This window comes from Varroa jacobsoni, unplaced genomic scaffold (genome assembly GCF_002532875.2).
Source record: "Varroa jacobsoni isolate VJ856 unplaced genomic scaffold, vjacob_1.0 scaffold_425, whole genome shotgun sequence".
NCBI lineage: Eukaryota > Metazoa > Arthropoda > Arachnida > Mesostigmata > Varroidae > Varroa > Varroa jacobsoni.
In genome coordinates this window covers 16681-38924 of record NW_019213327.1, presented here as the reverse complement: position 1 = coordinate 38924, position 22244 = coordinate 16681, and the positions used below count along the sequence as shown (strand labels likewise).

The following is a 22244-nucleotide window of genomic DNA, read 5'->3' as shown; positions in this document are numbered from 1 at the left end:
CTATAGTGACGCAAATAACGTTAAGCATAGTTTGGCAAGCCAATAATCTAAATTGAGTGGCATTTTTTCGTTGTAATCATGAAACAACGTCAGTCACTTTGTTGTGACACTTGAGTGATACCCTAAGAGCTTTCTCCATTTCAGCGCCGTAGTACAATGTCTGAGTCGGGTAGTCGTTCGGATCGATAGCTGACTTGATTAAGCGTATTCTCTTTTTGGTCAAACCGATTCCGTCTGCAGTGTTAGGGGCGCACTTCAGCAATGGCCATACCCAACCGAAGTCAAGACCAAGTACGAACATCCACGGAGTAAAACGCTACAAAATACCGAGAGGAATAACAGCAGTATCGCGAAACAGAAGCGAAACATCATGACGATCTTAGATCTCATAGCGCCAATACATAGAGCACTGCACACTGAAGTGGCAATCTTTTAGAAAATAGCGTCATATTAGGCGATCGGCTGTTTCCGAAGTATCGGTAGCAGAATTCGCAGTACATACACGATTATATATAACCTGAACATTGTCAAGTGGAGAAGCTGAACGTTGGTTCAGCTGTCGATCGTGTATCTAAATATTAGAATAACTTTAACATAAGACTGAACTGATCTACGAAATCATACTACACACAGAAGGCGCTTGGTTCGACAGGGGCGGTTGGTCAGCGAGCTCGAAAGCTGAGTGACTTTTAGGCTAAACCATTGATTCTTTGAATTTCAATCTAATTTGCACAATGCTATCGACAACTTAACTTGAGCCTAATACCCTAACACTAGAAAAAAATAACCACTCGTATTTATATCAGTAGCAAGATTGTTTTCCTAGGAAAAAACCATTATGTATAGACAATAGTCCCAAGACTAATTCATTTGCTGGTTCGATAACATGCAGTAGATGTACATTAATTGTAGTAATAGGCATTTTATTTTCCGAGTAAATGTGTTTTGAAAAGCCTGAGAGTTCGAATCGATATCGGGATCTGGCGCCGGAAGTACGAAAATGAACAGAAGCTCCTAAAACCAAGTTGGCCATCTTTATCGGCCTTGATGGCCCTCTTGCATGAGTCGGCGTATGGATTTCCTTTGTTGTAAATGTATGCAATCTGGCCGATCTCATTCTTGGTTAATCGTTCGACCCGGTGACTGATGTGGTACATACGTTTAGAAATGGGCATAGTACTGTTTGTGTAGACAAATATTCAGCTATGTTACTGGTGACAAGAGTATATGCGTCTAAAAACACTATCTATAAGGAGAGGACCTCAGCGAACTAACAGTTTGCTATTCGTTTGTATATGCTGGTATTAATTTATATAAGGCGTATAGAAACACTTTCCTCTCTAACAAATAGAGCCGAATGTGTTAAAAGAGCGTATTGTTAAAAAGTGTACAGCTTCAAATTCTCGAATTAGTTTGGATTTGCCAAACATGCACACCGTAAACTTTTTGCCAGAAGGGTTCCGGAATGGTCTTTTGCAGTGTTCAACATGAAAATGGCTTGTTCAAGGCATCCCCTTTGCAGTAAAGGTCATTGCTGTTAGGCCAAGCACACTTATCCGAAATGCCTGGTTAGCCTTAAAAGATATGTGTGGTGTAAAACTTCGCTTATTATTATTATCATTATTACCACGATTTTGTTGAGCGTGTGGGAATACTGGTTGGGTGCATCTGCCAGCATCAGCACATGCAATCGATTGTACAGATTTAAAGAGATCTGCTCCAATTTGGCCGTCCCGAAACGCTTGAGCTGCTGTATGAAATTTAAGGCCACTAGAGATAGTGATGATCGGCCTTTTTCAATTGGCATTACTCAATGCATTACGCAATGCAACAGCAGATGGAAAAGGTAAAAATCCACTACGTGAGCAGCTATTTTCTTTAGATTTACGCCCACACCAAGTGCGGGATAGGCCACAAGCGAAATTTGCCCCATAGTGCTATTCTATAGTACTATGTCATTGAAGATCTATCGACTCGCGATAGAAATGTAGTTTCCATCACTTTTAGGAAGCTTACCTATGCTTTCAAGAAGCTGACAACTGATTGGTTACTTAGAATTGGTACGACACAATCTCATTAATGACCAGTATAAAAAAGAAGTATGATGAATTTTAAACATCTGACAACACTTCCGCTCCAACCTAGACTCGTGTGCCACATAAACATCAAACCAAAACAAAAAGACAACCTGAATGATTTTCGTTGCGTTATACGAACCAGATGCGGTACATATATCGTATCGATCTATCGTTCTCAGTTGTAGTTGTTATAAATTAGGCGTCAGATAGAGGACTTTAAACTTTCTTGCTTAAGCCACCCTGTAAAAAGAATTTAATTAGGTTGGCTGCCCCAATCAAACCGTCTATAGGCAGTCCAGTAATCGGTACCCCAAGTAACCTCTATATTAAGCTATTAATTCAAATATAATTTAGATACAAATAATGAAAAACTTTAAGATTAGCATGCTTTCAATTTAGACCACTTGAAATCATAGATGCATTCCGAAGTTTCTACAGGACGGTGCATTAAGTTGGGGCAAACGTGGCCATATGCTTATTTCCTGTTTCCGCTAGTAGGCAAAAGCTAGTTCTTTTTACAACGGAACAGCAAACTCGTTTTGGCAAACCATACTGCATTATTTTCAAAATTTGAGCGAAAGTAGTTCTATCCTGTTTTTCCGCGTTGAACGAATCCCCATCAAAATTAGAAATATCGTTTTTTCCGAAATCGACGGTCTACACTCTTGTCAGTTTCCATGTAACGTTTGAAAAATCAAAGGCAGACTTTCATTGCGGTGAAGTGAAAACCGGAAGGTCTTCACTTCACCGCAATGCTTTGATTTTTAACAATAACTTCAAAAATCATTTTTAAAACACTGAGGTTTTTAATACAGAAATGAACGATCCTTTTGGAGTGGATAATATCAATTAACAACAGAGTCGCCCGGATAAGGTCCAATGGCTTGTTGTTTTTAGATCTTTTGCGCGAGTCCTTGCATTTTTGGCCTATTATTAGCAAAAAATTTAGTTCCACTGGACTGTCTTGTATGTAGCGTATTTGAGTGACACATAGGAGAGTCTATACCTACTAATATCCATAAGCGAAAGTTATTTACAAGTTAAAGTAGGATTATTTTGAAAATGACTAGTAAGCGGTTCAGGCTCCAAGCCAAAGCTGCACTTGCGATGGATGATTGCTCTATTTAATAAATCTAATTGCCAGGAGTGGCGCTTCTAGCCCGTGAAAAAAACGTTGTTAAGATATCTGTGTTTGTTTAGCCTTACATAACGAATACTCCTGATTTAGACCCGCCATGTTCATTATATAAACAGTATGCATTAGAATAGTAGCCTTTTGGAGTTCAATACGAACGAACGAAAGTAGGCAGTAAACCGTTGTGCTCGAATAAAGAAACTAGGAGAGAACTAAGGATTAATGAGATAACTATGATGCCACCTCGTTTTGTTGAATCCAAACATACTTTCTTCTCGACAAGAACGGTATAAACACGTTAGTCAATAATAACTCTCTATCAGGTCCAAATTTGACGGTATCGAGCCTTGGCTACCATCTTCCCTCTAGCAATAGCTTTCTTTTGGAGTCATACCGGAAATCGAACCGGATATTGTAGGTTTTTGTAATGCAGATGCATTCTCTTTAAGTACTTTTGCATTGAAAGATGCAGAGGTATTTAAGGAGAAAATCTGGAATAATTGTTCTCACAAAAGCATCATATTCAGTATTCTCATAGGTTTAGATAATAATATCAATATATATATATATATATAATAAAGATAATAATATAATGATATTATGTTATAAAAGCGAACTCTTAATATAAAAAATTCTTAGACCTGTCACTTGAATCAAAGCTCCCGAGTATGGTTAGATTTCTCGATGTAGCGCGTTCATTTCAGCAGCTCTATGCGGTAGTATGTTTTACCTCTGACAATGAAAAAAAGTTACTTCGTCAGTCTTGTTATAGAGCACCTACAAGGAGGTGGGCGAGCTACCGTAACCCTAAAGAACGGAACGTTTAGTTCATATGGCCTTAATAGTAATAACGTTCAGTAAATCACCTTAATGCTGCTTTGATTATGTGCCCAATCGATTTACCAATTTCAACTTCTCTAAGCTGCATTTAATAAATAAAATATATGCGTATTAGTTCCCGAGTCCAGTTTCATAAATTCATATAAATACATATTCGAAGCAGATCACCTATATCGAACTTTATGACTAGTAAGTCGATGACAAAGAGAGATCATCTATGATGCATGAACAGCCAATACGAAAACAGCCCCATCTCCGAAGGGGAAAAGAATAATTTAAGAACACTTATCAAACAGCTAATGATATCGTAAACAGACCTTAATTGATATACTTAAAGCAGCAAACGTCCGAGCGTCATTTCGAATTTACCCAGTGCAGCCTAACAATAACTGATTCATCGTTTCATCATCTCAAAATTTACGCCTTCATCTCAACGCAAGCGTCTTCACGCAAACAATAGTTTCCACCTCTCGGCTCAGCAAACGAACAACCAGACTTTACAGAGAATCTAAAGACGTGGATCATTGCAAGCTGTGCGAAGCAACGGGATAGAAACGCATATGCCTTAAAGTAGGCCTGACAATGCCTGTTTGACATGACCTTCGAATAAGCCCATTTGCATCAGTTAGCTGTTTTATGTACTTTTGATTAAGAGTTAATTTATAAAATGTGTCTACCCTACTTCATTAGTGGATCCCCGTAAAAAAGATATTCGCATTAGACTTTTTTAATATGTACGTATCCGATCAGTGAAAATGCACGAGGGTCTCTATTTAATCGCCATATACGATTTAAAGTATGCAACACAATGCACACTGCAGGAGAACGTAGAATAAGGCCATGGCAGACTAGCATCTGCCGCAGTGCAAGTCGGGCACCGCCGCCAGATTACGCCGTACGCCAGGTATTGACTCACCCCTGTCTACAGATCAACTATAGCAGCAAACGCAGACAAACAGATCACTATGTGCAAAGACACGCTCGTACAGGTATTCACACAGGACGCACACCCACACACACACAGACAGACACACTCGTAACAAACACGATCACCCTCGCGGACGCTGGTTGTACGTAGTCTTTCATCGGGTTCCGCTCTCCTGATGGAGCACGCAGTTTACGAGAAGCGCATGAGCGGGAGCTAGCAATCGATTAATGGTAGTGTGGGATGCCGACATCATTGCCGCGGCCCAGTGTTCACAACCGCTGCCGTTTCGATTGCGAGGCAGCAACTTCAACAGTAACAGCTTTCGCAATTCGCGTCTGTCCGTTTCAGCCGTGCTTGTCGTAGCGGGCGTTTTGACGCGGTAGGCTGACTGTCGATGGCTGCCGTCTCTGGCGCGACATCGCCGCCGATCGAGATCTCCTTAAATGAATGGGCCCACTATCCGTCGCCACTCCGTCGCTAGTGAAGTCTCCTTTCTGACGACGGTGGTCATTGTAAATAACTGCCGCTCAAATCGCTGCTGCCCTAGAGCAGCTGCGAACAAGCAGCGAAAGACCAATCCATAGAACGCGGAGACCGTGAATGTGCTTATATGTGTGACAGATAGAGAGGGAGAGACCACCCCAGTTGACAGCTCTGGTCGGACTGGCTGCCGTTGTTGGCTTGAGAGCTGGAACGAAGAAGAGTTACTCTCTGTTTGTATCAAGCTGAAATGCGAGCGATGGTGTCGGGCTGGTGGGAATTCCATTAGTTATGTATGTAGGCCCGAGGAAAACACAAGTATATGAGCGACGTGAGGATATTAAATTTATTTTAAAATATTCATAAAGGTTGTCACAGAACTAGCCTTCTAAGAGGCCTTTTTTAGGCACCAACACAGTGGCAAGAGCTCCACTAGAAAAGGGAAGACGCCACAAATCGCGCCTCGGCTTGCCATCACGCACAAAACGATTGAAAGCAAAACAAACTATTGTTATAATTTGCTGTAATCATGTCTATGTTCTACCCGGAAATGGATGTGTATTCAGTTTTATCGTATGCTGCAAATAGGATTTTTTTTTACAGAACGTCAGTTAACGAAAGTTCAACGGGTAGTTGAAACTAACTAGCACTCCAACAGATGCCACCGGCAAGTGATGTTATTTTAAAATGTTTTTGTCAGTTTTTCCTCCCTGTGAGAGAATCGCTCGACCCAGCTGCAGCCTTGCCATGTTATGCTATTCTATGCTGTCCTTCAATCGCACGTAGCACTTCAACTCTGACATATATTAGAGTCCATCAGAATAGTCGAACGAAATATGTGTATTTGACATTACTCTGACAGTACCGTACTGTAATCATTCATTGTTTTAAGAAAACAAGTATAAATAGACGCAGGCTTTACCGCAGTTCTATTTATCCATTTGCATGGGTCTTACGTGTAAGCCTGCTGATCTTTAATAAACTAGATACTACGCAATAGATCGAGCTTCCTAGAAAGCTATGCGCCGAGCTGTTTACCGCAAGAAACATAGCCGTCTGATACGGCTCTGACTGAAGGGTTCTCAATGAAAAGGAAGTTACGTATAGACATCGCTGCAAAGGTGAAGATCATCCAGTGCTCTCGGTTCACGTGCTGGGCAGCATCTGCAGTTTTCTGTCGCGGTTATTTGTGCATAGTTGACCTAACGGATACAAAAAATATGAGATAGTCCGATCGGCTTCTGTTCCATACGATTCTGGAACGAATTTCACGAATAAAAAATAACCGATTTATAATGCACGTCGCGAGAATTCACAATGGCGAAGCTTACATTCGACTTGAAGTTACGACGGAAAATTCAGTGAAGATCAGATAAGTTTACTACAGGTACGAGCGTTGTACTCGCACTCAGAGGCAAACGGCGCTTGTTTCGTTCAAGTGTTCCCATAAACGCTGAGCGAAAACATATGCTAACGTACATTTCTACTGCCCACATTAGTAACCCTATTAAATTGATCATCCAACGAGGTATTAGCGACTTCACGAAAGTAATCGATCCTTCGTTTAATCGGTGTATGGGCCATATATGTGTGCAACCATATGCATTGGTTTGAATTGAAAAACGTATGCTTTCGAAAATATGAGATGATTTTCCCTATATATACACATGTATATTGGTTGGCGAGTCAGCTCGACCGAACGAGTCGTTTATCGTGGCCGTAACATCTTGTTCGTTGCTTTAAGTCAATAAAAACCAATTCAATTATATTATTGAGCAAAGATAGTTTAACAAGCATATATATAGCAAATGAATATCGAAATTCAGAATTAGATTTACTATCGAATATGACCGTGTATCCAGTTGATGCTCGCTCTTGAATATAGTCAGCGAGAGTTATACAACGACCTAGGACTTCGATAGACGTAAGTATCATTGCCTGATTTTCGTGACCACTGTCGTCTGAACGATGACTTCAGCTCTTATCCTGTATTTTTTTCCATTCGCTTCCAACAATCAATGCCTGTGGTGAAAGAAAAGTCTCAATCGTAGCAGAACGCCACCGACAGAAGATAAACACTTTTGTCCTGACTAAGGCGATCATATACCTACATTGTCCCTGGCCGGCTAACGGCGAAGGTGCGTTATGAAAGTTACGCTCAGTCCTCAATAGGCGATTTTTCCTACGCGATAATGAGCACAACCAGGTCAAGGAAGGTAAGGGACGACACTCCACCAACGGCGTGCACTTGGCTATGTAATTTACTGAAGGGCCTTCAAAAAAGGCTCTCTCGGAGATCATCCCGTTCGGGGCACATGATATACAACGCCAATCATCGTAAAAATACAATCATGCCGCTGAAAGGAAGAACCCTCGTTTTACTGCCGTATAAATATGCTCAGTTAACCATAGATATGCACACTCATACAAATACACACGGGCAAGCGGACGTGAACGCCAGCAAGCGACCAGACAACTAACCAAAGAGTAGGTCGTTTGATCTCTATGCATATTTTCTAGCCTGTAGTGTAAACCATTACCGGACCGTGGTGTATACTGGAAACCTTGAACCATCTCGTGAAGCATTCTGGCCAGTCGCCCAGAATCGTTGTCGCATCCCCTTAGACTTTTTAGACTCAACGGGTTACGGGCTACGGGCTACTGACAGGGAGAGGTCAGCTTTTTGCGTATATCGCTCCTGGTAGCCGAATTTGCTACCCACCAGCTCCCCGCCGCTCGTATTCGCTAGACCTAAAGAGCTGTCAAAATCCGATCTATGTTTGGTGCCAGTCGACAGACAAACAACACGGTTGGCAGTCACCATTTTTTCTTGTTTTTTTCCAGAGCATGCCCTCTGCTTAGATGCGTTTTCCAGGCTAAATATTCGATGCTGAAAGAAATCGACGTGCAGAAAAGCTCCAGAAGATGACGTGCGTCTGTTCGTCGTGTGCTTGATTCGACATTTTCAGGACAACGAATACAAACAAGCACGCCCTTTCCGAGCAGAATAAATCAAACAATCTGTTAGAAAACGTGGGCTAGTCATGTGTTTCTAAACTACGTTTGGTGTAGAATTCCAAGGTTCGACAGATCGATAAGTGATCAATACGTTGAACGTGGAACGACCGTTTAATGCTCTGAATTAATTCCTCCGTCGTTCAGATCTAATTCTTTGTTGCCTCTGGTTACTCATCAGCATTGAATAGAGTCAGCTTATCGGCAGCTTTCGCTGTTGTGGGTGTCATTATTAATGAACCTTGCTAATCTACAGCACCAGATGGTTCAGCAGCGAAATTTCACAATCAGTCACCATACGATTGAGAGACGAGGCAACTTGCGCAACGAAATTGCACCAAACGCATATTTGTCAGCGACAATATAAGACCTGGAAACGGAGGCGACCCATTAACCTCTTGTAGGATGTCGGGACTGATTCAGTGACTAATATTTAGCAGACTGTTTGCGGCAATGGCAGTATTACTGGTAGTACGGCATTATCGCAGAACCGACGGCAACAACAAAAGCACATATGCAATACCTACAAAGGAACTACAGCAAGAGTACATAGTAACGTCCACCGACAGATGCATAGACTTCGACCTGGGCCGGTATCCTCTCGACCTTTACAATTTACTTTCTGGTAGTCTTTTAGTAAAGCAGTCTGTCTGCTTATCGATCTGGTAGGATGCCCGCAGGCTTTTGCCTGCCACTGTTGCACACTGCGTTGCCCACCACTGTTACGGTGAGGGCAATTGTTGCTGTTGCGGCAGCCAAGTCTGGCGGTGTTACTCCTCAGCGAGCGCTGGCCTGGAAGGAGACCCTGATCAGCTGACTCTGCGAACTGGCCTAACCGGCCCTACGCATCAGAGTTAAACCAATATGGCTATCGCTATTTGCTACTGTTTCAGCAGGTGCTCTTCTACAAGCAGCAGCATCACTACAGACAATACAGCAGTGGATGGTCTCGCCACTATCCTTCAGTGCAGCGGCAGTCAATTCCTCACAAGAAAATCTCTCATTAGGTGGGTGACACTCTCGTAGGGAATTAAGTCTACTGTTGCCTGATACGCTGGAACGGTGCTAAATGGTCGGGTTCGATCGCTTGTTGTGAATGTGTATGAGTGCATGCTTACGTGCATAGATGTGGCTATATATGACTGAGAGTCTTTAGAAATATGTGTCTGCGTGTTTTTACTGCCGCTGCCAATACCCCTGGCAACGCAGTCGTAGCGGCCGAAGCAGCGATTGGCCCTCTACCGGCTGCTGTAGCCGGCTGGCGCAAGCGAGAGATGCGCGCGTGATGTAACCGAAATCAAGGTCGTCCACCACGCGAACGTTGGTTGGCGCAGACAGCACGGTTATTTCAAAGATCAGTACTGGAAACACCAACGAGATCGCTTGTCGCTCGTTCGTCGTTGTCGAGGCTAGTTGACGGCGACGAGGACGTCGTCATGCTAATAGCGCACAGTTTGCCTCATGCTTCCTCGATCTGTCAATAGTTGGCGAAATCGTTAACAGTGGAAAAAGAGATCTGCTAACAATTGGGTTTCCAACATTTCAGTCGGGTCGTCTGAACATATCCGCCAGAACTTCAGCAGCTTACCCCTTCTGGAACATCGTTTATGCGGATAATAACTCTCTCAGTTGATTGCAATGTCCTATTACAGTTCCTACCAGAATCCTCGACCGCGAAACGGTCAAGACTGGAAAGACGGAGCTGCCCGTAGTCGATCGTTAACAATAATGGAAAAGCGTAACGTCGACCCAATATTGCTGGCGTTAATCACGTACGCTACCGCATTGGAGGTTCCTCGTGTTTTTGCCTTAACAGATGTTAGTGAATAGTGGACCATGGCAGGAGAAATAAGTTGCCGCTGGCGCCGCCAGCATCCGCTACCACGAAACGGGGTCACTGGGTAATAAGAGCTCACGGTCAAACACCATGGCGAAGGCTACTGCACATGGTCACTAGTCAATGGCCGGCCAATGAGCCAAAAAATTCTTCATGCAAAGCTGACTAGCTCCTCGTAAGGCTCTTCTATATTCGACCTGTCCATATAGTTTTTACAATATGGCTGAGGGAGAGGAAAAGTTAACGAATGTCTGTTTACAACATATGTGCGATATAAACGCCTTTGTAACAGCTCTAGTTGTGGCAATGAATGTAGGATAACATAAGTTACGTTCAAGGTCAACGACCCTTTAGCATTGTTTCACAATCTGAAGCATTGAACGTTAAAACCGAAACCATTATAACTTTTGCCGCCAAAATGAACCAGCTGAACAGTTGAAAAATGTTTTTCTTCCGGTTTTGTTTGTCTTAAGTAAGCCTTAAGGAGCCAAAAAAAAAACAATGATAAAGACGCTAAAATGGAACGGTTCCACTGGTCATTTTTCTTTAATTTCAAGTTCTTTGAGACGTTTGCAGAAGCATTTACTACAGAAGCTAAAAACCCCGGTCACTTAACCTTTTAATCGCGTTAGGCTTAATGTTGCTCTAGAACGGAGCATAACGGAAAGAGGTAACTTGCGCCTTTACAGTTCACCTATACCTTTCAAAGTTCATCCTTTTTCCTTAGTTGCTCAATATCAAGTCAAACACGTGTCGCTAATCAGTTACTCCTCATATTGGATGAAAATGTTATAACTACTGATCGGAAAAAAGAAACATGATTTTTCTCATTTTTAAGCAAAAAAACATTATCTTAAGATGGATATATCACACAACTGTCCTCCAGCTTTCATTATGAATAGAGATAAAGCTAAAAGGCCCTGAGACACTTTTCTCGTCCGACCACCTACATTCAACGATGTTTTCTTTATACTGTGTCTGTAACTGATAAAAAGTTATCGTTTTATTGGCTGCATGGCTCGTTTTATGTTGGTCCACTATAATCGATATCCGTTACTGATTCATGGTACGAATTCAGTTGCGTGCTGACTCTTCTCCCGTCAAACGTAGAGAGGTGAGCGGCCATCGGTACCGTGAGCTTTGTGCAAGCACGCTTTTTCCAATCTTAGATGTCATGCCCATCTAAACGGCCTTCCTTCCTGGGCGTCTGGCTCGATTCGGCCCGCCGATCGGTGGGCCAAAAAGCACGAACCACCCAGCCAACGAATCAGTCAGTTGGTTTCATTCATATCGGTCTCGGCGCATCGTTCTCGCATTTTCGGTTACGCTGAGCGCTCCCTGAATGGAATCGATTGCACCCGGGACGGATCCGCGCAACTTTGTTGCTACCAAAAAGGGACAACTGTGCGCGGTTCCTGTTGTGTCTTTCCTTAAACAATTGCTCTTTGAGTTGCCTTCCTCGTACGTTTTACGTACGACGTCGCAATCGCTTGCAACGGCGGCAGCAACGACAATACGCTTTAACATTAGCGGCGGGATCAGCTGCTCAAGCTGCTGATTCGAAGGCCAATAACGGCAGCGGCGGCAGCAGAACCGGCCAAGCCAAGTGTTGTATAATCACAACTGTCAGATGCGGACACGCACATACATACACGCACCGTAATAATATTCACGTCCTCAACTCTGTTCTTCTTTGTCCAGATATCTACATATATATACACACACAGAAACACTATGGCGTGTGTGTGTGTGTGTGTGTGTGTGTGTGTGTATAGACATGAGCTTATGCGGCGAACAAACACCACAAGGTGAATCCAACAGTCTACCAGTTAAGTTTCTACCAGTCGTTGATAACATCTTCCGCAGCTAGACACTGCGTTGCATAACAATGAGTAGGGAACTCAGCGTTTCTGGAGTAAACAAAGTTAGTTTGTAGATCTGCTCCATTGTGCTTCCGCAATATATAGCTGGTTATATGGGCAACGTATTTTGAAACAGACATTGTACGGCGCCGGCCAGAGGCCTTGTATAGATGTGTTTCTCTCTCTGTATATACTATATATGCATATATATGGACCGCGCGCGGCGTTTCTTCGAACAAGGAAAATAAACGCCACTGAACCAGCATCGTCACGTATGTATATACACAATAGTGGGATAATAATAGAATAGTGAATCGTTTTAATGCTCCATAGCCAGAGCTTGACGCTCTGGCGCGTGACGTGGGCCGATACAAACATACGCCGTATCATTTGCCGTGGCCTACACACACACATGTGTGTACGTGAGTGTGTGTGTGTCTGCTTACTAGGTAAGCATGCCGGCGGGCGACTCTCTGTTCCGTCTGCTGTCCACCTATCCGTTTGCTATTGTTGTTGCCCCGAAACGCCCACCCCGTCTTCCTAAGGTACTCCACTCGTCGGCTGCAGCTGTTGCTGCCTCCGCGCGGCTTCCGCCGGCGACGTTGCCATCGGCCTTGGCTGGACTAGAGACGCATAGTCAATGGCGACCGTCACTAGTCGATGGTGTGCCAACAGCCTGACAAAAGTGGCATCGGACAAGGTCATTGAGGCCTGCGGCAGTAGCATCAACGCGATGGGCCCGCTCGTAATCGTCCGCCATCATTGTGATCGTTGTCGTCACAGGCAAAAATTCATTGTTGTCGATGTTGTTGTTAATTCGTTAACTAGTTGATTGGTCGATGGCTGTCGCTCAATCGGTCGTTGGTCCTTTTTTTGAGTAGCATTAGAGGAGTGCTACAGGGGCCGGAGAGTCAGCCGACCGACCACTTGACGACTGGGTGACAGATTGACATTAGTTCTACATAACTGAACCGTTCCCGTCACCAGCCTATGCGCTAGAGAAGAGAGCAGCGGCAGCAGCGTTGGAGGAGCGATGCTGTTGGCGACGCCAAGTTGACCGTGTCAACCATTACTGCTTACGCCTAGTATAATATGCGCGGCATCACCAGGCAAGCCCTTACCCTACTCCATCCTGGAGCTCGGCTCACGATATATATATCTAACCTAACCTAGGGTGAAACTAAGCCAAAAGAGCACTTCAAGGTAAGATGCGCGGCAAACGGAAAAGAATACACTCACGCTAACAGACATCCACATTTAAACGGACCAAACTGACTCAGGTATACACCCATACAACTCTACAACAGGTGTTTCTAGCATCATCATATAATCGAGACAGACATCCGGCAGACGTCAAGCAGATGACGTCTGGAACGAATTGCCGTACTATATTACATTTGCAAAAAAAAAAATGGACGACGGAACGCGTCAATTTTCGGCCGACCAACGAACGGGTGGATAACCGAAACGGTGCAGTTTCCTCTGCGACAACAGCAGCTGTTGTTACGACGTATAGACGACGCCGGTTCTAAAGTTTGAAGTACACCGTTTCAGAGATGACACAGAGATCCTGTGTTATATCATATCAATATGTGTAGCAATGCGTATGACTTAATGCCATGGTGTTTGCCATGCCATGATTCCGTTCGCGTCACAAACTATAGCAAAACGATATCAGGAGCATCCAACCTGTATCTTGCTAGACTCGTACATAGGTATTCTAACCAGTCTCAGACGTTTACACAAATAAACGATGTTATGAAATCTTAATAGGTGACGGGTTGCTTGATTTGATGGATCATGTCAACACGCTACATTAAAGACTACAGATAACCTCTTTCATATTCAATTGGGGCGTTCGCGTTTTACAGCAACTCGTATTCATGAAGCAACAAAGCTTCTACTTCTGCTGCTGCTGCTGCCGCCTGTACTTATATTTCTCTTTTATATATGGCTATAAGCACGACGGAAGATGATAGAAGCTACCATGGACATCGGCTTTGGAGCCAGTGGGTGTAAATAGGATCGTCAAATCGATCAGCTAAACATCTCTAGGAAGGGCCAAAGCTGCCACACTGGGCCGTAATCGGGCTGAACTGAGCAGTGTATATCGGTCAATTTAATTTCGCCTAACGAACTCCTAATCGCAAGCTTTACTCAGTGTCTTCTATTGGCAGAGGTAAATATTGTGAGCAATATTAGTATACAATGTTCAATTCTACCCGAAAATCGAAAGAGCGGTTTTCTGATCGACATATTTTACGCTCTCTGCAGTGAACGAAATTTCCATGTTGTTCTGTTATAGTTGCTGGTAGGGATATCTCATGTACGTTTCCCACTGTCGATGATTATACAGGCAGCGCAGACAAATTTTCAGGCTTGCAAACTTGTTTGAGAAACGCTAAATTCGTTATGTATATCTTAACTAACTTGTCTTCGAAACGGTTACTATTAAAGTGTCTATTAGAAATTTTTCCTTATTCCGTCATCTTTTCGAAGGCGCTTTGCAGATCTTGCGGCGTTTGTTTCGCAACTGTATACGCGTCGGTATACATGGTGGTCGTATGGCTGTTGCTGTACACTATGTGGAATCGTTAATAAGATAAACGCTCCAAACGCATCAGGCCGCCTTCCCCGTTCTGTTCGCTGGTCGAGGTAGTCCAGCTGCGATTACAGTAGAACTACTAAAAATCAAATAGATGCGTACTTTTTATAACACCAATCGCTTATTGCTTAAAGTTGGGGGGCAATACGTATAGAAATACTAACTAATACGTTGAAAACAAACGCATATAGATAATTATACACATCAATATATGTATGATCCTAGTAGGCTTGCATAACGTTCACGTTACGTAAGGATTACTGTGTTCGTTACCGGCTCACATGCTTCTATCGGGCATCTAATAATAATAATAATAGAGCAGTTAATAAGACACAAACACAGAAATATTACTTTTTTGTATAGGACAAGGCAGCCGGTCTCGCTGTTTCAGCCGGACTGGATAGTGGCGCGTATCCTGTGGGTTATAGCATTAGTGTCCTTTGTCGAAGAGGACAGACCCTCACTCGGACAGAATCATATTCGTCTATACATAAATCGAATACTAATAATAGCGCTAGTAATATTAATACTCTATTCGGATGTAACTTAGCGGTATTTCACTCAGCGATTGTAGCGGTGTTGGCAGCTGATGAAGGACGTAGTGGGAGGGCACACCATTGCCGCTGATGTTGACGCTGTTGCTGATTCGAATACTCTTGCCGTAAGCTGCGTAGATAGCTCGGTGTGAGCTTCACATTATGGCCACTGCCTCTACCGTATCCTCACTGTACTCACTACTGCCGCGCCCGTTTGCCGCCATCAATGCCCCGCTGCCAGCGGCATTAGCAGCAGCAGCAGGAGGAGCAGCAGTAGCAGGGGCAGTAGCGGCGGCAGCAGCGTTAGCGACGGGGCTCATCATCGCAATCATCATCATCATCATCATCACCAATATAATCATCGTCGTCGGTCGGTCATTCGGTTGCGGTCGAGGTGACCGGGGACTGGACGACAGAAACGACGGACGAAAACGGCCCAATGCCGTTTTTGTTCGATAACAAAACACTGATATTCAAAGAAAAAAGAAAAAAAAACTAAACAATGTGTGTATGTATGACAGCAACGTGTGGTGAACGCATTTATCCAACGGACGCAGCGGCACAACAAGATCCGATGATGCACTGCACGAGGACATGATGATGCACAAGTATGATGAACGGACTCTCGTTGCTTGTTATCTAACTGGCTGGCTTACTTGAAGGCACCAGGGCGCACTAAGCACATAGATACACATACACTCCGGAATCATTCACGTGCACACGAACGGATCGGGTGCTCTCTGCACAAATGGCAAAGAACGATCTGCGCCGATTAATACGTGCGCACAATAATTGAAAACTCCTCTGCTCAAACGGCGATAAAAGACAGTAGCAACCTATACGTATACTAGCTGGTTTAGTAGGAACTAGGAAACATTGCGTTGCTGCTGTTGTCGTTCCACAACAACTGCGTTTGTACGTAAGACGCACGATATCCTGCCACAGGGCGGCATTTTCCTTCTTGCGCCTCCGACCGCCAAACCCTAATCACTTCTAGGCTCTTACACCTTTTCGAAATGTTTCAAATATTCAAATTCGTTAGTCGTTAGTTGCTGTCGGGGTGCTGCAGTCAGGGAAAAGTTATTGGGAAAGAACATGAGAGGGGACCGTTGTGGCTGTGGGGTGACAACCCCTCAAAAGGACGCGAACAAAATGGCAACAGTACGAAAAAGAGAGACTATTGCAGGAGATTGGCCAGATAAACAAGAAAGAGGGATATCCTGGCCTGGAGCGAGAGACAGAGGCAGGACGAATTTACCTATAGAAACGGAAAAGTGTAGGAAATGCGAGTCATATACAGAGAGACGGAGGGGAAAAGGAGATGAGGGGATTAGCTAGGTAGGGCCAGAGAAGAGGCGCTCAGAAGGAAGATCAAGCGAAAAATAACGGTGCGAAACGTTTCAACGAATGATTGTATCGGTCACTTCATGTGTGACAGTGCGACACACAATGGAAACCCAAAAAAACATAAGAGCAACTTAATGATTTTGAAGACAAGAATAATGACGCCGTCCACTGTATACCAGAACGAACTGACGCCGGCGGCAGCGGTGGTCGGGGCGGGCTGTATTGGTATGATTGTTGGTACACACAGTTGGCTAGACGCGAGAGAGGTATTGTTAGAATCAGTAGTCCCTAGTAGAGAGAGCATTTTTGCTGAGGCTAATAGAAGTCGTTTGCCTTAAATGCTATCGCTGTTATTGCTATGTTTGTTGTAGCAGTATTGGCAGTAGAGGGTAGGAAGCACTCACTGGAGCGCCAGGGACTCGAGGACCGCGCGGCGTCGTTTTCTTCCTTTTCGCACTTTCTCTCCGCACTCTTTGCAGATTTCACCGCTTCAACACTCCACTATCTTCAATCCAACACTCGTTGTGCTGTTGGCCTGTTTGATTTGGCGTTAGAATAGTTATCGTCGTTGTCGCCGTCGTCGTTATCGATGGTAGCGCCGATTTCGGCGGCGCTGGCGCTTGCTAAAAGGCGCTCAGCCCTTGGCACTCGACTCACGGCAGTACGCGGAGGCGCTCGCTCTCTGCTTGTCTCACTCACTCTTGCGGTGTGCGCGCGGGCGCGTGATATACACCACAGCACAACAACACACCAGCGACAGAGCAGCGCGCGCCGTCAACGACGACAAAACGCCGGTGGCTGCTCTTGCATCGGTCCCCGTTGTCGCGCTCGTCGTTGTATTGGTGACGGTGGTGATGGCAGTGGTGCCGGCGGCAGCAGAGGGAACTCGCTCTCGCAACGGAATGGCAGTGGTAGCGACCGTTGCCACACTTGCTATTACTGCTTCTATTGCGACGAAATGAGAGAGCGACATGCGGCCGCAACAGTGTACGCTGGCCCTCGCGCAAATTCTTGCAAAGGCCGCGGTTACGTTCGACTGCTGCCAGCAAGAGTGGCGGCGGCGGCGGCGGCGGCGGCCTGAGCGAATCGCAGCTAACAGAACGAACGCTCAGTGGCAGCAACGTCTGTCGTTGCCGCACTGTTGCTGGTTTCACGAGACTGAGAAAGGAGTATACGGCCGGTGAGAGGTCACTACGATTGTCGCTGCTAGAAAAATGCCGATTGCTACACAGCAACAGCAGCGAAAACGCAAGCGGCACTGACGAAATGATATTCACACGGCGCACAGAGGTGCTACGATGGCGGGGGCATACTGACCACATCCTGGGGCAAACGCGTAAGACAACGGGAGTTCAACGGCACCATCAAAACGACGCGGCGTCACCTAAGACCATAGAGACGGCAGAAACATCGAGTGGTCTCGCACCGCGCGTCGAAGTACCGCCGTGCATGTAAAATCTGCTCGGTACTTAGCTCTTCAGTCATGGCTCTAACCGGTCAAACATTATCGTTAATACTGCTTTTGCTGCTTCTCGTTTTGCAAGTGCTGCGCCAGCCACAAGGCCGACCGTCACGTGAATGTAGGCCAACAAAACGACAGGCGAAAACCTGGCACCGTTCGAGGTAAGTCGCAACGAAAGCTCAGCTGGTTCCAGGCCTGGTGTCGATTTAGTTGAAAATAGCAGTATCCAGTTGCCCCACGGACGGTAGCCACTAGAATACACGGACTATACAAGCATGCAGTACTGAGCACTGACGCTGACAAGAAGAACGCGACGAGAATGCGCGCTCGTATCGCTGCTCACTGCCGTTTCCGGCTATCGCTAAAACGTTGCCTTCCGCACGTCGAGCAGCGTCTTGTTTCTGAGGGTTAGAGTGTAGCAGAGAACGGCACATGTTCAAAGCGCGTGAGCCGTTCGGGGGTGGCGCACGCATGTTGGCAACGCGAAACACGAGGCTAGCATAATGGTTTGACGTATTAGCTGGGCATCGACGCGGCCGCTGCTCCAGCAGCAGATGAGACTGCAGAGCCAAAAGTAGCAGCAATGGCATATGATCAAAACTTGCAGTTTTGAGCACCAAGCAACAGCTAGAACATATCGAATTGACACATATCATTAGGTGGCTAACTGTACGGTCATGGCGTACTGCGACGGATCCAACTCGACTGATGAGTGCACCATTGACAAGCAATACTATCAGATATCGCCTACTGTGATTTGTTTAGATAGGTGAACGAAACTGGACAAAAAATTGACCAAATCCAAAGCTGAACTGTATTGGTCCAACTTCGTTTCGCTTAGCTCCAGTATACGTCGATAATCGTATAGAAGACATATCCGATTTTCACTGCACGCACAGACTTACTATCAACTCGTACACTCAGTGACACACGCACCCAGTTGTATGTTACATACTCTACTCACGGTGATGGCCGCGGGCGTCGTCGACGATGCGCCAGCGAACACATTCGGCCTGCCATGGGCCACGGCAGGATGTCGGTCGGATGTCGACGCGCCGGGGGAGATGGGGGATTCGGTAGGCAGAAGGTGGCGGCGGCAGCAGCAGCAGCTGCTGCTGATGTTATTTGTCGTTGGATGGAACAAACGCGCCGCCGGTGGAAGCGGCGGCGACGGCTGGTAGACAGACAGACAGCGCGCGTTGTTCGGTCGTCACTGCTGTACTAATAGCACCTGCAGCTGCAGCAGCGGCAGCACGACCATGTCGTCGTCCGTACCAGCGCACGGCAGCATGCAGCACTACAATCCGCCCAAGGCTGCTGCTGTTGAAGGAAGGCAGGAAGCCAGCCAGCCAGCCAGGCTGCCTGGCAGCAGCAGGCGAGCCAGACCGATACTCAGGGCTGGCCGATACCCCGTTAGCCTTACGCCTTCCAAGAGCAGCGGGCCACCGCCGATCACGGCAGCACAGATAGAGAGAGAAAGAGCTAAAGAGTGAGAGAAAAGAATGCGGACGGCGAATGATAAAGAACGGAGAGAGGGAAACAGAAGAGAGCTAACGAGTGAGGGAGCACTACGCGAACACACGACGGAACCCACCGACCGACCGCCGTCCGACATTGCTCTCCGTCGCCAGAGGGCGCTCGTTGCCAGTGACCCGCCATAACCTGGCACCCACTGGCCGTCCAGCTAGCCACCATTGACACGGCACAGTCACGCACTGATTGATAGACTGAGGGACCATTAGGGATCGAGGACCGACATTAGGTCGCTTCTGTTGATCTTTGCGTTTAGATGACTTTAGGGGCGCAGACCAACCTAAGACATGAACCCCAGAGAAATCTCAAGCCCCTTGAGAAAGTTCGAAGAGCAGCGCCAGCCTGGGTTTACTTTGAATAACCCCCACCGGCAATCCATATACGCAGCAAATAATATAAGTAACTGCTAAAATACTAAGCCTATACCATCCTAACCTAATCTATACCGTCATCCTTGGTTCTGTCTCAAGCACTGACCGCAATTCGAGTAGGTTAGTAAACCAAAATTATTACGTACGCACCTTTCGTGCGTACTGCAGCAGCGGCGGCCGAAACAGCCGACGCGAACTGGAACAGCGGCGTGTCCTAATCGGAGTTTGCCGCTGAACTCGATGGTGCTATGCAGTATTGCATTATTATATCTGCCTTCATAGAACTAGAACGTTACGAACTGCGTGGCGTCGGCGAGGCTAGCGACATTGGCTACCGGGTACGGCCAGCTGGTAAAGCCAATGACTGACTGAGGGTGCCCTTCTTAATCGCATGGCCATGACCTTGCCCGACACTGGTAACTCGTTGCCATCGTCTCCTAATCATTTCTGGGTAAGTATCAACTGGTGGTCAGTACTGGAATCAGTATATAGCAACCGTACGCTGAGCCTTGAAAGAGCAAGATCAGTTAGCATAACAATGTTATTGGTGTTCTCGTTGTCATATCAATCGCCTGCACGGGAGCACTACGCCTAGCGCACGATCCACTAGAATGGAAATCATAGGCCAAAATGGCACCATTAGTATCGATTTTGCTTGTTCTAATGTTTCAGTTTAGATAGTTAATCGAATTAGTCTCTCCAGTTGTAAGCTCTGGAAGTGAGTTCCGTCAACGCTGGAAAGACATTCTACTGCGTAGTTCGGATGGTTAGTCATCAGTGAGGTTTGTAGTGAATATGTTTTCTATAAAATGGACGTAACTGCCCCAAAGATGCTCGCGCCCAACGATACGCGAGCGTATGTTATATAACACGATGATCAGATGAGGCATAACGCTTTCCTCTGTACTATATTCTCTACCATGATAATACCAGACGTTGAAATGGGTTCGACGGTAAATCTATCGCTACAAACGGGCAATTTGGTTTTTGATAGATGCAATTTTTTTTAGAAGTTCACGTTTTAGAAACTTAAACGTGATCACACCCCCATCGAATTTTGTGCCATTAAAACGACACCGAAATTAGCCCTGACTATATAAGCAGTAGCTTTTTTACAAGATAGGCCATTTTGGCCGGCTACAGTTAGGGTACGTACACGAGTAGTATAGCTTGGTCTATTGTTATGAACACTGTATAAGGAAATGGGAAAGCTGCTAAGTATCAAGGTTCGTTTAATATGCTGACCGGGAAAACCAGCCGACTCAATGATAACATGTTTCTTCGAAGCATGTTAGCGAAATACCTAGACATGAGACGTCGTGATCGCAAAATAGATCTTTCGTTGTTCTAGCATTAGAGGAAAAAATCTTAAAGAACCCTTGGAAGTTCGTCCGTAGCAGAACAAATTGAATCAATCACATTTCTAGTTTACCAGGAGTCGAAAATAGTCATCGTTGGCTATGAAGGGACCCTAACAACTAATGGTTCCAAATTAGCTCCTCAATTCAGGACCACGCAGTGCAATCTACTTCCAGTTAGCTGATTATGTTGCAGCCTGGGGAGGCATAGCATGAGTAAGTGCACATCCCCTGCGTAACAAAAATGTGTGAGATTTCTTTAAGTCAGCGCGTTTGGTACAATGTGCTGAGAGCAGCAAGCAAGCAAGCCTATAAGAGGCAAAGTAGAGTCTACAATTTGAGGAAACTTTTTATGCGATATGATTTTGTCCTTTTTTTCTGTAAAACATACTCAGATACGTTGAACTACGTAGAAAAACAAACAGGAGAACATGAAATACGAAAAAATATCTTCAGTGACGTATAACACCGAATATCTAGGCTTGCTTGAAAACTATCCATATTTTCCAGATTTTAACCAACACTCTATTTTTTTCTACTTTGGTATATATATATATATTCTTACTTGCATATGTATTTAAGGGATAAATGAAGAAAGGTTTCATATCATTTCAAGCTAAACTGTAAAGTTGGCTCTATCTAGACTAGTCACCGAGTACCCTAGATAGCTCCCAACGTAGTATTTTTAGTGTTATATTTGATGTCGTGTGCTAATTTTATTATTAAAAAAAATTAATAGATTTTTCAAAGAAAGCATTTCATATGAATTAATATTCGATCTCCAAGGACTTGAGAAGCACTTTTAGGCCTTTTTAGTTTCAGCGGTTTATGGCTTTATGTGTGTTTCACTTAGACTG

General features: G+C 45.1%; 1 protein-coding gene across 2 annotated transcripts in view; it reads right to left on the bottom strand.

The window, feature by feature from the left end:
- Positions 1–19527, bottom strand: part of LOC111260293 (uncharacterized) — a 47571-nt gene extending 28044 nt beyond the window's left edge. Inside the window, exon 1 of one of the 2 annotated variants that reach the window (XM_086968261.1) lies at positions 19090–19527. The gene's annotated coding sequence lies outside the window, so the exon portion shown is untranslated. Of the gene's footprint in view, positions 1–17067; positions 17711–19089 lie in introns of those variants that run through there. The other variant, XM_022832928.2, reaches the window with a different exon arrangement.
- Between the last annotated feature and the right edge of the window lie 2717 nt (positions 19528–22244).